This window comes from Nicotiana tabacum, chromosome 3 (assembly GCF_000715075.1).
Source record: "Nicotiana tabacum cultivar K326 chromosome 3, ASM71507v2, whole genome shotgun sequence".
NCBI lineage: Eukaryota > Viridiplantae > Streptophyta > Magnoliopsida > Solanales > Solanaceae > Nicotiana > Nicotiana tabacum.
The window spans coordinates 71,887,860-71,903,471 of NC_134082.1; positions in this window are offsets into that span (position 1 = coordinate 71,887,860).

Consider the following 15,612-nt stretch of genomic DNA (forward strand, 5'->3'; position numbering starts at 1 on the left):
ACACTGGTGTAACGGTACTTTAAACCCCAGTGTTTCAGCGAACACAAAGTTCGGCAACAAATCACACTTACGGTTGCTTTGTTTGTAGTTTAAAGTAATGCACAAGAAAGGAGGAGAACTCAGAAGTCGAATGGAAATTCTGAGAGGAAGGAAATGCAATTTATAGCCAATGTTGAGCGATAACAGAAGAGGAAATCAGATTGCTCGTTGCTTTCTGTTTTCTGTCCTTTTTTTTTCTGTATGTTTCAATAATTTGCTCATCATCTATTTATAGTGCAATTCCACTTATTTAGTAGAGCACTTTTTTCATGGTGGATGTAGCATCAATCTGTTATAATGGAGTATTATGTATAGTGGCATTAGGTATGGTGGAATGAGCACTTGTTGCTGGAACAGATCCACGGATTTGGAATACATCCGTTACAAATACGGATATTATTACGTTAATATTTACTATTAACAAATAAAGTTGGTGCAAAAAATTAATCAATCAATCATTTGACCGAAGCCGAAGCCGAAACAGAGCCGAGCGACGACGACAGGGTGATGCTTGCCTTTTTCCTAACTCTTTAAGAGCTACATGAAGTGCATTTGAATATAAACCCACCAAACTCCTTTTCCTCTACCAATGAGGGACAATGTCTCATTAAAAGGAGAGAGAAACTTAAAATTTTACTCAAAATTTTCATTTTCCTCCATTTCCCATTTACCCTCTTTTTAATACCTTTCTATATTAAAGACTCTTTTTAATACCTTTCTATATTAAAATGAAACTCAACAATCCCCCACATGAATGGGGAATGGCTATATCACGAAAGTATGCATGAAAAACTTGTGTGATTTGCAAGCAAGGATTAATTGCATCTTGATAAGTAGGTTTCCCTTTGAACTTTCTGTAGTGAGCTTATGTCGGATATACTCGGTCAATCGTTAGATTTGATATCTTTGAACCGTCGAACTTTAGTGTATACCTAGACAACCATAAGTCACACAATCAATCCCTTAACTGTCTTTGGTTCTCATTGTTGTGTTCGTTTCAGCCATGTACACTTCCTGGTTTCATAAGTGCGTAGAGAATTGGCCTTGCAAAATTCTCCTTGAAGCGGCTAACACTTCACAATTACATAGGTAATTCCTAAACGTGTCATCCCGTGGATACACTATTTGATATACCCTGTATCAAATTTAGAAATCATTAAAAAGCCTTAATGCTTTACCCTTGGTACTGAACATTGTCTCATCACGAGAATGGACCAAATTTTTTGTTGACAATATTGAACCGTCATTAATGACTTTGTTTGATCTCCTTGAACCTAGATCTTGGGATCTCCAGTCTTCTAGGTAGAGTTACTACCACAATGACATGTTCTCGGCCATAGTCCCATTCCCCTCGATGATTCCTCAACTACCTCTCTAGTTAGGCCTTTTGTAAGTGGATCCGACACATTATCACTTGACCTTATATAGTCAATCATGATAATTCCTCTAGAGAGTAGTTGCCTAACGGTTTTATGTCTTCGTCGTATATGACGAGATTTACCGTTATACATAACGCTCCCAGCCCTTCCAATTGCTGCTTGGCTATCACAATGTATGCATATTGGTGCCAACGGTTTGGGCCAAAATGGAATGTCTTCCAATAAATTCCGGATCCATTCAGCTTCTTCACCGACTTTATCTAAGGCTATGAACTCAGCCTCCATTGTAGAGCGGGCAATACATGTTTGTTTGGACGACTTCCAAGATACCGCTCCTCCACCAATAGTAAATACATATCCACTTGTGAACTTCGAATCAGTTGAACTGGTAATCCAATTTCCTTCACAATATCCTTCAATCACCGTAGGATATTTACTGTAGTGCAAATCAAAGTTTTGGGTTTGTTCTAAATATCCCAAAACTCGTTTCATTGCCATCCAATGAGATTGACCTGGATTGCTCGTGTATCGACTCAGTTTACTTATAGCACAAACTATATCTGGTCGTGTACAATTCATGATGTACATTAAGCATCCCAACACATGATCATAATCCAATTGTGATATGCTTTGGCCTTTGTTCTTTGCTAATGCAAGATTCACGTCAATTGGAGTTTTTGCAACTTTAAAGCCTAAGTGCTGGAATTTTTCAAGTACTGTCTTAATATAATGAGATTGGGACAATGCCAGACCTTGAGGAGTCTTTTGGATCTTAATCCCCAGAATTAAATCCACAACTCCCAAGTCCTTTATATCAAACTTGCTAGTTAGCATACACTTAGTCGCATTTATGTTGGCAATGTCATTACTTATTATCAACATATCATCCACATATAGGCAAACAATGACTATGTGATTTGGAACATTTTTAATGTACACACATTTATCACATTCATTTATCTTAAAACTATTTGACAACATTGTTTGGTCAAATTTCGCATGCCATTGTTTGGGTGCTTGTTTTAGTCCGTAGAGGGACTTAACAAGTCTACATACCTTCTTTTCTTTACTTGGAACTACAAACCCTTCAGGTTGTTCCATGTAAATTTCTTCCTCCAAATCTCCATTTAAGAAGGTTGTCTTTACGTCCATTTGATGAATTTCAAGACCATAAACTGCAGCTAAAGCTACTAGCATTTGTATGGACGTAATTCTCGTCACTGGAGAATATGTATCAAAGTAGTCAAGACCTTCTCGTTGTCTATACCCTTTGACAACAAGTCTTGCTTTAAATTTATCAATAGTGCCATCATCTTTCATTTTTCTTTTAAAAATCCATTTACACCCCCAAGGTTTATTTCCAGGAGGAAGATCAACCAATTCCCATGTATGGTTGTTCAATATGGATTCTATTTCACTATTGACTGCCTATTTCCAGAACAATAATTCCGAAGAAGACATAGCTTCTTTAAATGTTCGAGGCTCATTTTCCAATAAGAAAGTCACAAAATCTGGTCCAAACGAAGTAGACGTTCTTTGACATTTACTACGTCTTGGATCCTCCTGATAAAATGTACTTTCTTTTGTTTCTTCCCGAGGTCGTTTAGATCCTTCACCAAACAACTCACATTCCTTTTTATACAGATATATATTTTCAAAGAACTCAGCATTATCTGATTCAATAACCGTATTATTATGAATGTCAAGATTTTCTGATTAATGAACCAGAAATCGATATGCTTTACTATTGGTCGCATATCCTATGAAAACACAATTAACTATTTTCGGTCCTATTTTTACTCTTTTGGGTTTAGGAACTTGTAATTTTGTCAAACATCCCCACACGTTCGGTGGAAAATCAGAACTTATCAACAATGCGTTCATCATCTCCTTTAATGAATGATTCTTTCTTTCCGCAATCCCATTGGATTGGGGTGTGTAAGGGGCTGTTGTTTGATAAATAATTCCATATTCTAAACATATTTTTTCAAAAGGAGATTCATATTCATCACCCCTATCACTTCTTATCATTTTGATTTTCTTGTTAAGTTGCGTTTCAACTTCATTTTTGTATTGCTTAAATGCGTCTATTGCTTCATCTTTACTATTAAGTAAGTAAACATAGCAATGTCAAGTACTGTCATCAATAAAAGTTATGAAATACTTCTTTCCACCGCGAGATGGTATTGACTTCATATCACAAATATCTGTGTGAATTAAGTCTAAAGGATTTGAATTCCTTTCTACCGACTTATAAGGATGTTTAACATACTTAGATTCCACACATATTTGACATTTTGATTTTTCTCATTCAAACTTAGGCAATATTTCCAAGTTAATCATTTTCCGCAAGGTTTTATAATTGACATGACCCAAACGTACATGCCATAAATCATTTGACTCAAGTAAGTAAGAAAAAGCCGAAGTCTTATTATTATTGTCAACAAGTATTACATTGTGCTTGAAAAGGCCCTCAGTGAGGTAACCTTTTCCTACAAATATTTCATTCTTAGTTATTACAACCTTGTTGGATACAAAAACGCACTTGAAACCGTGCTTTACAAGAAGTCTAGTAGAGACTAAATTCTTCCTAATTTCGGGAACATGAAGGACGTTGTTCAAAGTCATGACCTTGCCAGAAGTCATCTTAAGAAATATCTTACCATATCCTTCAATTTTTGCTGTAGCAATATTTCCCATAGAAAACGTCTCTTCGGGTCTAGCAGAAGCATAGGTAGAAAATGTTTCCCTCACAGCACAAACATGGCGAGTGGCTCCAGAATCAATCCACCACTCCTTAGGATTTCCTACCAAGTTGCATTCAGAGAGCATGGCACATAAGTCATCAACATCATCATGCTTTTCTACCCTATTTGCTTGACCCCTTTTCTTGTCTTTCTTCCGGGCACGACTCTCCGTAGAGTTTTGTCCGGTTTTCCCACAGTTGTAGCATTTTTCACTGAACCGCTTCTTGCTTGGGTTGTATTTCGGACCAGAAGCCTTCTTTCTCTTTTTGTTATCTTCAGCAATATTTGCTCCCATTATTGTTGAATTTCCATGGCCTCTCTTTTTAGCAGCTTTATTGTCCTCTTCGATTCTCAATCGAACAATGAGATCTTCAAGGGACATCTCTTTTCGTTTGTGTTTCAAATAATTTTTGAAGTCCTTCCACAATGGAGGCAACTTCTCAATTATTGCTGCTACTTGGAATGCTTCATTGATGACAAGACCTTCAATGAAAATTCCGTTAGTAAAAGTACTAAAAATTTTACTTTCAACATCAGTATTCTTTTGAAATATACCTTCAGCAAGTCGATCATGAATAATTACTTGCAATTCCTGGACTTGGGTAATAACAGACTTGCTATCTACCATTTTGTAGTCCAAAAATTTTGCAACGATGAATTTCTTCATCCCGACATCTTCAGTTTTGTATTTCTTTCCAAGCACATTCCACAATTCTTTTGATGTCTCCACGCCACTGTATACATTATACAGATTATCATCCAGTCCGCTAAGAATATAATTCTTGCACAAAAAATCAGAATGCTTCCACGCCTCAATCATGAGAAAGCTTTCATTCTCTAGAGTTTCATCTTACAGATCAGAAACATCTTCCTTAATGAACTTCTGTAGACATAATGTAGTCAGGTAGAAGAACATCTTCTGCTGCCAGCGCTTGAAATCAATCCCGGAAAATTTTCCAGGTTATTCTGCTGGTGCTAAAGCCGGGGTTCGGCTTGTTGATGCGTTGGCTGTCATCATCGGAACAGCTCGGTTTCCGTTGTCATATTCCATTTCTGTAAAAGAATGACACAAACAAACGTTTAAACTTGGAGAAAAAAAATCACGTAGATTTTAATTTCCAACAAACCGTCACGAAGGCTTTACTTTCCAAACGGGAGTACCCAAAACCACAAAGGTTTTAGTTTCCAGAATAATAAGAATAACACAAATACAGAAATTAAAATTATTAAATTCCTTAAGCTTGTTACTAATCCTGTATTTGTAAATAATGATTCTGGAAATTAGAACATTAGCATATAAACGTAAATATAAATGAAACAGTAATTAATTCGAGCCCACTGAATTAACAGTGTTTCCTTAAGGAATTTAATCCCCTCCTAGTACACAAGGTTATGGATTATTTCCTCCCACGATAGAACGAATTATACACTGGTGTAGTGGTACTTCAAACCCCAGTGTTTCAGCGAACACAAAGTTCGGCAGCAAATCACACTTACAGTTGCTTTGTTTGTAGTTTAAAGCAATGCACAGGAAAGGAGGAGAACTCAGAAGTCGAATGGAAATTTTGAGAGGAAGGAAATGCAATTTATAGCCAATGTTGAGCGATAACAGAAGAGGAAATCAGATTGCTCGTTGCTTCTATTTTCTGTCCATTTTTTTCGGTGTGTTTCAACAATTTGCTCACCATCTATTTATAGTGCAATTCCACTCATTTAGTGGAATACTTTTTTCATGGTAGATGTAGCACCAATCTGTTATAATGGAGCATTATGTATGGTGGCATTACGTATGGTGGAATGAGCACTTATTGCTGGAACATATCCACAGATCTGGAATACATCCGTTACAAACACGGATATTATTACGTTAATATTTACTATTAACAAATAAATTTGGTGGAAAAAATTAATCAATCAAACGATCATTTGACCAAATCCGAAGCCGAAGCCGAAGCCAAAGCCGTAGCGTAGCTGAGCCGAGCGACGACGACGACGCGAGGCTTGCCTTCTTCCTAACTCTTTAAGAGCTACATGAAGTTCATTTGTATATAAACCCACCTAACTCCTTTTCCTCTACCAATGAGGGACAATGTCTCATTAAAAGGAGAGGGAAACTTAAAATTTTAAGTTTCCCCCATTTCCCATTCACCCTCTTTTTAATACCTTTCTATATTAAAAAGACTCTTTTTAATACCTTTCTATATTAAAAAGAAACTCAACAATCCCCCACATGAATTGGGAATGGCTATATCACGGAATTATGCATGAAAAACCTGTGTGATTTGTAAGCAAGGATTAATTGCATCTGGATAAGTAGATTTCCCTTTGAACTTTCCGTAGTGAGCTTATGTCGGATATACTCGGTCAATCGGTAGATTTGATATTTTTGAACCGTCGAACTTTAGTGTATACCTAGACAACCATAAGTCACACAATCAATCCCTTAACCGTCTTTGGTTTTCATTATTGTGTTCGTTTCATCAATGTACACTGCCTGGTTTCATAAGTGCATAGAGAATTGGCCTTGCAAAATTCTCCTTGAAGCGGCTAACACTTCACACTTACATAGGTGATTCTTAAATATGTCATCCCGTAGATACACTATTTGATATACCTTGTATCAAATGTAGAAATCATTAAAAAGCCTTAATGCTTTATCCTTGGTACTGAACATTGTCTCATCACGAGAATGAACCAAAATTTTTGTTGATAATGTTGAACCGTCATTAATGACTTTGTTTGATCTCCTTGAACCTAGATCTTGGGATCTCCAGTCTTCTAGGTAGAGTTACTGCCACAATGACATGTTCTCGGCCATAGTCCCATTCCCCTCGATGATTCCTCAATTACCTCTCTAGTTAAGCCTTTTGTAAGTGGATCCGACACATTATCACTTGACCTTACATAGTCAATTGTGATAATTCCTCTAGAGAGTAGTTGCCTAACGGTTTTATGTCTTCGTCGTATATGACGAGATTTACCGTTATACATAATGCTCCCAGCCCTTCCATTTGCTGCTTGGCTATCACAATGTATGCATATTGGTGCCAACGATTTGGGCCAAAATGGAATGTCTTCCAATAAATTCCGGAGCCATTCAGCTTCTTCACCGGCTTTATCTAAGGCTATGAACTCAGCCTCCATTGTAGAGCGGGCAATACATGTTTGTTTGGACGACTTCCAAGATACCGCTCCTCCACCAATAGTGAATACATATCCACTTTTGGACTTCGAATCAGTTGAACCAGTGATTCAATTTACATCACAATATCCTTCAATCACCGCAGGATATTTACTGTAGTGCAAATCAAAGTTTTGGGTATGTTCTAAATATCCCAAAACTCATTTCATTGCCATCCAATAAGATTGACCTGGATTGCTCGTGTATCGAATCAGTTTACTTATAGCACAAACTATATCTGGTCTCGTACAATTCATGATGTACATTAATCATCCCAGCACACGAGCATAATCCAATTGTGATATGCTTTGGCCTTTGTTCTTTGCTAATGCAAGATTCACGTCAATTGAAGTCTTTGCAACTGTAAAGCCTAAGTGCTTGAATTTTTCAAGTACTGTCTTAATATAATGAGATTGTGACAATGCCAGACCTTTAGGAGTCTTTTGGATCTTAATCCCCAGAATTAAATCCGCAACTCCCAAGTCGTTCATATCAAACTTGCAAGTTAGCATACGCTTAGTCGCATTTATGTTGGCAATGTCATTACTCATTATCAGCATATCATCCATATATAGGCAAACAATGACTATGTGATTTGGAACATTTTTAATGTACACACATTTATCACATTCATTTATCTTAAAACTATTTGACAACATTGTTTGGTCAAATTTCGCATGTCATTGTTTGGGTGCTTGTTTTAGTCCGTAGAGGGACTTAACAAGTCTACAATTCTTCTTTTCTTTACTTGGAACTACAAACCCTTCATGTTATTCCATGTAAATTTCTTCCTCCAAATCTCCATTTAAGAAGGCTATCTTTACGTCCATTTGATAAATTCAAGACCATAAACTGCAGCTAAAGCTACTGGCATTCGTATGGACGTAATTCTCGTCAATGGAGAATATGTATCAAAGTAGTCAAGACCTTCTCGTTGTCTATACCCTTTGACAACAAGTCTTGCTTTAAATTTATCAATAGAGCCATCATCTTTCATTTTTCTTTTAAAAATCCATTTACACCCCAAAGGTTTATTTCCAGGAGGAAGATCAACCAATTCTCATGTATGGTTGTTCAATATGGATTCTATTTTACTATTGACTGCCTCTTTCCAGAACAATAATTCCGAAGAAGACATAGCTTCTTTAAATGTTCGAGGCTCATTTTCCAATAAGAAAGTCACAAAATGTGGTCCAAACGAAGTAGACGTTCTTTGACGTTTACTACGTCTTGGATCCTCCTGATAAAATGTACTTTCTTTGTTCTTCCTGAGGTCGTTTAGATCCTTCACTAAACAACTCACATTCCTTTTTATACGGATATATATTTTCAAAGAACTCAGCATTATCTGATTCAATAATGGTATTATTATGAATGTCAGGATTTTCTGATTTATGAACCAGAAATCGACATGCTTTACTATTGGTGACATATCATATGAAAACACAATCAACTGTTTTCGGTCCTATTTTTACCCTTTTGGGTTTAGGAACTTGTACTTTTGCCAAACACCCCCACACTTTCAAATAATTCAAGTTGGGCTTTTTTCTTTTCCATTTTTCATATAGAATGGATTGTGTTTTGCTATGGGGTACTCGATTTAGTATCCGGTTAGCCGTAAGAACGACTTCCCCCCACAATTTCGGTGGCAAATTAGAACTTATCAACAGTGCGTTCATCATCTCCTTTAATGAATTATTCTTTTTTTCCGCAATCCCATTGGATTGGGGCGTGTAAGGGGTTGTTGTTTGATGAATAATTCCATATTCTAAGCATATTTGTTCAAAAGGGGATTCATATTCACCACCCTTATCACTTCTTATCATTTTGATTTTCTTGTTAAGTTGCGTTTCAACTTCATTTTTGTATTGCTTAAATGCGTCTATTGCTTCATCTTTACTATTAAGTAAGTAAACATAGCAATATCGAGTATTGTCGTCAATAAAAGTTATGAAATACTTCTTTCCACCGCGAGATGGTATTGACTTCATATCACAAATATCTGTGTGAATTAAGTCTAAAGGATTTGAATTCCTTTCTACCGACTTATAAGGATGTTTAACATACTTAAATTTCACACATATTTGACATTTTGATTTTTCGCATTCAAACTTAGGCAATATTTCCAAGTTAATCATTTTCCGTAAGGTTTTATAATTGACATGACCCAAACGTACATGCCATAAATCATTTGACTCAAGTAAGTAAGAAGAAGCTGAAGTCTTGTTATTATTGTCAACAACTATTACATTGAGCTTGAAAAGGCCCTCGGTGAGGTAACCTTTTCCTACAAATATTTCATTCTTACTTATTACAACCTTGTCGGATACAAAAACGCACTTGAAACCGTGCTTTACAAGAAGTCCAGTAGAGACTAAATTCTTCCTAATTTCGGGAACATGAAGGACGTTGTTCAAAGTCATGACCTTGCCAAAAGTCATCTTGAGAAATATCTTCCCATATCCTTCAATTTTTGTTGTAGCAGCATTTCCCATAGAAAGCGTCTCTTCGGGTTCAGCAGAAGCATAGGTAGAAAATGCTTCCCTCACAGCACAAACATGGCGAGTGGCTCCAGAATTAATCCACCACTCCTTAGGATTTCCTACCAGGTTGCATTCAGAGAGCATGTCACACAAGTCATCAACATCATCATGCTTTTATACCATGTTTGCTTGACCCATTTTCTTGTCTTTCTTCCGAGCACGACACTCCGTAGAATTTTGTTCGGTTTTCCCACAGTTGTAGCAATTTCCACTGACGCTTCTTGCTTGGGTTGTATTTCGGACCAGAAGCCTTCTTTCTCTTTTTGTTATCTTCAACAATATTTGCTCCCATTATTGTTGAATTTCCATGGCCTCTCTTTTCAGCAGCTTTATTGTCCTCTTCGATTCTCAATCGAACAATGAGATTTTCAAGGGACATCTCCTTTCGTTTGTGTTTCAAATAATTTTTGAAGTCCTTCCACAATGGAGGCAACTTCTCAATTATTGCTGCTACTTGGAATGCTTCATTGATGACAAGACCTTCAATGAAAATTCCGTTAGTAAATTACTAAAATTTTTACTTTCACATCAATATTCTTTTGAAATATACGTTCAGCAAGTAGATCATGAATAATTACTTGCAATTCTTGGACTTGGGTAATAACAGACTTGTCTACCATTTTGTAGTCCAAAAATTTTGCAGCGACGAATTTCTTTATCCCGACATCTTCAGTTTTGTATTTCTTTCCAAGCGCATTCCACAATTCTTTTGATGTCTCCACGCCACTGTATACATTATACAGATTATCATCCAGTCCGCTAAGAATATAATTTTTGCACAAAAAATCAGAATGCTTCCACGCCTCAATCACGAGAAAGCTTTCATTCTCTTGAGTTTCATCTGGCAGATCAGGAACATCTTCCTTAATGAACTTCTGTAGACATAACGTAGTCAGGTAGAAGAACATCTTCTGCTGCCAGCGCTTGAAATCAATCCCGAAAAATTTTCCGGTTTATTCTGTCGATGCTAAAGCCGAGGTTCGGATTGTTGATGCGTTGGCTATCATCATCGGAACATCTCAGTTTCCATTGTCATTTTCCATTTCTGTAAAAGAACGACACAAACAAACGTTTAATAAAAGTTTAAACTTGGAGAAAAAAAATCACGTAGATTTTAATTTCCAACAAACCGCCACGAAGGCTTTACTCTCCATACGGGAGTACCCAAAACCACAAAGGTTTTAGTTTCCAGAATAATAAGAATAACACAAATACAGAAATTAAAATTGTTAAATTCCTTAACCTTGTTACTAATCATGTATTTGTAAATAATGATTCTGGAAATTAGAACGTTAGCATATAAACGTAAAATATAAATGAAACAGTAATTAATTCGAGCCCACTGAATTCATAGTGTTTCCTTAAGGAAATTAATCCATCCTAGTATACAAGGTTATGGATTATTTCCTCCCAGGATAGAACGAATTACACATTGGTGTAGCGGTACTTCAAACCCCAGTGTTTCAGCGAACACAAAGTTCGGCAGCAAATCACACTTACGGTTGCTTTGTTTGTAGTTTAAAGCAATGCACAAGAAAGGAGGAGAACTCAGAAGTCGAATGGAAATTCTGAGAGGAAGAAAATGCAATTTATAGCCAATGTTGAGCGATAACAGAAGAGGAAATATTTACTATTAGCAAATAAATTTGGTGCAAAAAATTAATCAATCAATCATTTGACCGAAGTCGAAGCCAAAACCGAGCCGAGCGACGACGACGGGGTGAGGCTTACCTTCTTCCTAACTCTTTAAGAGCTACATGAAGTGCATTTGTATATAAACCCATCAAACTCCTTTTCCTCTACCAATGAGGGACGATGTCTCATTAAAAGGAGAGGGAAACTTAAAATTTTACTCAAAATTTCAATTTCCCTCCATTTCCCATTCACCCTCTTTTTAATACCTTTCTATATTAAAAAGAAACTCTAACACAAAGCAGCATTAATTTTACAATCTGAAATATTTCTGTAATAGCTTTTGATGTGAAAATTACTGGAGAACTTTTAGACTTAAAGCGTGACTCGGTTTTTAAAGAGTTAATTTCTCTTGTTCATATTATTTGTACTTTTTAGGTTTTTGCACACTCCTTAAGAAAGATAAAGTAATAAACTAATAATCTTAATTTTTAATCATAAAATTATGTCTAGATTAACATTACTTCACCTCAAGTGTTCCATTCAATGACACAGAAAGTGATAGATGACTTCTTGTTCTTTATACTTTATCGAGGAAATGATCACCGATGTTTATTAATAGAAATAAAAATATATTTTGAATATAATGGATTAGTAAAAGTAAATCGTGTGAGTATAAGATTTGTGATGACGGCAATACCAAATCTCTCACCTAAAATTTAGAGAGTTAAAACGGATTAGATACCTCACACTTTGACCTAGTCGCTCAAAAGACTTATCATCTTCATTCGCAGTACCTCCCGTAACTGCGGATGAAATCATGAAATTGAACAAGTCAATTATTACGAGTCCGGAATTAAAATGTTATTTTTTTGGACTCAAAATACTTAAATAGGTTTAAAAAAACTTATTGATCAAAATATATAAAACGCAGTTATGAACCACGTTTTACCTTAACGTCCGTTTGAGACGTTAAGGTAAAATGCGATTTAATACTGTGTTTAATATAAAATGCAGTAACAAATCGCGCTTTACTTGAAAGCTGATAAGACGGTTATATAAAGCGTGGTTCATTAACGCGTTTTATATAAAACGCAGTACCAAACCGCACTTTACATGTTTAAGTAGTCGTCCCCTTCCCTTTCCCCCCACGTTCTGAAAAAAATCCCCCCCCCCCCTAAAAAACTAACAAAGGATCCCCCTCCTCCTCCAATAACTCGATAAAAAACTCGAGTGGATCCCACTCGTCCCACAAAAACTAATCAATGTTGGTCCCACATCCTAGTCAAGCCTTCTATTTGAGTTTCTCCTTCAACTCCGCAATTTCTCATTTATATTCTCGTTCATATTCTCACTATTTTTTTGGTCAAATCATGAATATACTGCAAAGATTTTTTGTATCATTCCTGCTCACAGTTTTCATCAAGTCATACCTCAAAATTGCAAAAATTTCCGTTGTTGCTTCGAAACCTGTTCACACACATCCAGTATCTGCGCCCAACTTGATCATCATCCCAAAAGTCCGCCATCGTACAACGTTTGCCACATTGTCACATTGGTACATACATGCATTCAAACATTTGTTATAGCGAAAAAAAACCCTGCTTTTATGGAAAGTTTTGCTATTTGTTATGGTTAAGCGCAGAAAATAACTAGAATGCACCCGTTATTATAGGCAAGGCAACACACATAACGTAGTATTTAACCAAACTATATATATATATATTCACACAAAATGTAGTATTTAACTGCACTATGCTTCGCGTGTTAAAGATTCTTTCTGATACAAAACATCTTTTTCGTAGTCGGGTAGCTTTTCAGATTGACAAGACAACACACATAATGTAGTATTTAACTGTACTATATATTCACACAAAACGTAGTATTTAACTGCGCTATGCTTCGCGTGTTAAAGATTCTTTCTGATACAAAATAGCTTTTTCGCAGTCAGACAACTTTTCAGATCGATAAGACAACACACATAACGTAGTATTTAACCCCACTATATATATTCACACAAAACGTAGTATTTAACCCCGCTATGCTTCGCGTGTTAAAGATTTTTTCTGATACAAAATATCTTTTCGCAGTTGGGCAACTTTTCAGATCGACATGACAACACACATAACGTAGTATTTAACCGCGCTATATATATTCACTTATTTATCAAACATCTTCCTCCTTTAACAGCGTAGTTTTCTAATAATTTTAGAGTGAAACTCGAAAGTGAACGTAAAATATTTTCGTTTTTAGTCCAATACTATAAATGAACGAGAGGGAGAAATTCATTAATTTAGTCAACTAAAAAATATTAAATATCAATAAGATTTAACAACAATGGAAACATAATTTTATTTGATATATCTTGCAAGATAAACAAGTACATACACTTATTACAAAAAATATTACAAAAATAAAACACTACGTGTATCCTTGATAGTTGGGCACATTAGATGAACTTGCACTAGGAGCTGGATTACCACCATCACCCAAACCAGCTAAAGGACATTTACGACGGTCGTGTCATGTTTGCGAGCATATGCCACATTTACATGCATAAATGATGTCACCAACATCTATTTGGTTTCGTATTCTTTTTTGCATTTGTAGCTTACACAAATAGTCCTTGTTATACAACATTTTAAATGGTTCCGACGGCCAATAACGCTCAACACCCACTGGCTGCAACTGCCCACTATATGTGTTTAAGTATGCAACAACACTGTATTGCCTATCAACATAGTTGGTTGGACCTAAACCTATATGTTGAAAGTACTTCATGGCATGTGAGCACGACATGTGGTAGATGGACCATTTCCCACAAGAACACAACCTGCTCGCTTTATTTATGGTGTGTACATTATTCCCCCGATGTTGATGGATAGCGGTGCGAGCTTCAAAAACACCTCGATCGTGATCATACTATAAAAATGAATGCCAATATGCTCGCCTCATGTATTTCTCAAATTTTTTTATTGGTATTGGCATAAATTCAACATCCCTATCCATCAATTCCGATGCACCTCTATGCCTTTCAACAAACCTCTTTGCCATCTGTTTGAATGTCATTTGGACCATGGCAGTGAAAGGCAATCCACGTGCAGACTTCAATAACCTGTTGAAAGACTTCGACATATTTTTAGTCAGAGTTCCCCATTGTCTGCCACCATCCACATGCAATGTCCACTTGCGAAGCTCATGTTGCATCAACCAATGATAGGCTCTTTCGCCTAACTACCGAATCGATTCCATGCGCCTCCTGAATTTGCACTGCTGGTTGCAGCCATCCACATTAAATTATGCAAGTCCTTGTTGGGATTTCTTCTGGAAATTGGCCTTCAGCTGCCTCATACAGTATCAGTGGTATGCATAAGGTTTCTGCTATTCAGGCAAACGCTCTACAGAACTTAATATACTACCATCCCAATCATAAATTATACAAATACCTGAACGTTGTTTGACAATGTGCTACTTCAAGTAGTTCAAAAATAGCGTCCACGTCTCTCCGCTTTCATTGGCACAAATGGCAAAGTTAGTGGAAATATTTGTCCATTGGCATCTACTGCAACGACGATCAACATTTTAATATCATACTTTCCATAGACATGAGTACCGTCCATGGAAATTACCGGACGTCAATGCACAAAACCATCAATTGCTGGTTTAAATGCCCAAAAGACGTATCTGAATATATATTCTGGTATTCTTGCACTCCGCTCAAGTTTCTATTCAACAACAGTCCTGGGGTTAAAGTGTTTTAATGCGGCCATGTACCTGGGTAGAGATGCAAATGACTTATCCCAGTCATCATAAACAATTTCAAATGTATGTTTGCGCCCGAGATATGCCTTTCTTTTGGTAATAGTACACCCATATTCTTGGTGGACGGATGTAATACACTCTTTGATCTTTTACCTTATGGACGCTTCAATGTGTGGAATCAGTTGAAACGAAATCAAGTCAACATCCAAGTTGAAGTGATTCCCATTGAATGTGTCCATTTCACAATTATGGGTGCCAATATATTTACCCACTTTCCACAACCCTATTTCCTTTTTGGTCGCACGCAACATCCAGTGACAACCCGTAAA